This window comes from Amphimedon queenslandica, unplaced genomic scaffold (assembly GCF_000090795.2).
Source record: "Amphimedon queenslandica unplaced genomic scaffold, v1.1 AMPQUscaffold_5422_Cont22609, whole genome shotgun sequence".
NCBI lineage: Eukaryota > Metazoa > Porifera > Demospongiae > Haplosclerida > Niphatidae > Amphimedon > Amphimedon queenslandica.
The window spans coordinates 1-1675 of NW_003554276.1; the positions used below are offsets into that span (position 1 = coordinate 1).

The window sequence follows — 1675 nt, forward strand, 5'->3', positions numbered from 1 at the left end:
GAAGAATAATTCCAGACCCTATGGGACAATATAAACTAACTGGTGAATGGAGAATGTTAATAAAATGTCATTAATAATAATAATTTATTAAATTAAAAGGAGGAGTGACGTACATGTACATGTACAAAGTGACATGTGTAGTTTTATACCATATACCGGTTTACTTTTGTGGTAAAAAATTTTCGAAAATCTTGCATTTCTAAAATAAATTTTTGCAAATAGCTTGCAGACTTTACCATGTGACATTGGAGATGCAGAATTTCGTGGTAGAAAAATTTTGCGACGGAGCAGAAAAACATGAAATCCGCAAATATATTTTACCAAAAACCAGTATACAGTATTTATATTATATTTTATACAGTGTAACCTCTACATTAAGAATACTCTATAAAACTATGTGTATAATCACAATTAAAAGGGAATTTGAGGTTTAATTAGGTACAACCAATTATTGCAATCTACATGTACAGTGTGGCTTACCACATGTCGTAACATGTATTGTCTCTTCATGGCATGAGTGAGGGAGGAGAGCTCCATCTTAACCACAGGGTCCTGTAATATTAACAATAGTGATAGGAACCATAACCAATCAAAATTAACATTAATTAGACAAAGAATAAAATTACACTAAAAACTACATGTACACATGTATAATAATAAAATAATAATTAATAATAATACATGTACCTGTACTTACCACTTCAACATTGTTGAAAGGTTGAAAGTAAATCCTTGAAGAAGTCAACATTATCCTACCAGGATTGGACACCAATGGAGTAATACGATCACCTGTAAACAAATAACAATAACAACAACAACAACAACAACAATAATAATAATAATAATAGGTTTCACTTACCTTGTGTTTCTAGTATAATTTCCTCATAAAGGTTCTCTAACCAGCTGGTGTTAAAGGAGACCTCATTCTGTCTGCTCTGGACAATATTCTCAATCTATTGATAGAGACAGATAAAGGAGTAATGGTGTTTATGATGTACGTAATGTATACGTATTCTTCAAGGATTAATGTACAGTTAAACAGTTGATCGTTCAATGGGCTACAGTACACTGTACATGTACATGTAATTAATTTTATTTATTATTTTATTTATTAATTTATTTATTTTAAATATTAATTTACCAGTAAATTTTGGTCTTTCTTTCCAAGCTTGACTGCTCTCTCCAACTACAAAGAACATTATCAATAAACTGACCACACCCACTGCCCCACCCACAACTCACCGTCACAATCTTAGCCAGCACAGCATCAATGTTGCCGTAATTTAACGAAAAAACTTATCGCCTTTCTTTCTAAAAAGGATGTGGTTTTAATAATTAATTAATTAATTAATTAATGGCTCCGCCTACTTTAACAAAGCTGAAAGGTGCCATGATGTTTCTTTCTAACATTTCAGTTGATTGAGTGGCTACCAGAAGGAAGGAATTATCAGAAATACTGAGAGAAGAGGAGGAGGAGGAGGAGGAGGAGGTAAGGGGAAAAAGGAAAAGAGAGAGAATGTTAATACAGTATATGTACATGTAACTGATTGATAATACACTTAATGTATTAGATAATATTGTATAAAAATTATCAGTAAAAATGGCCATAACTTGAAAAATTGAAGTTGGAATCAACTCAAACTTTTTACACAGCATAAGAACATCAATATATATC

The 1675-nt window shown here is 31.5% G+C and overlaps 1 long non-coding RNA gene across 1 annotated transcript; it reads right to left on the reverse strand.

The window, feature by feature from the left end:
* Nucleotides 1-459: 459 nt before the first annotated feature.
* On the reverse strand, nt 460-1465 carry LOC109592380 (uncharacterized). Its single transcript, XR_002190320.1, has 6 exons — nt 1369-1465; nt 1243-1311; nt 1142-1186; nt 860-953; nt 698-789; nt 460-552 (listed from the first exon to the last, which is right to left on the reverse strand). It is a non-coding gene; the product is annotated as an uncharacterized LOC109592380 (long non-coding RNA).
* Nucleotides 1466-1675: the final 210 nt, after the last annotated feature.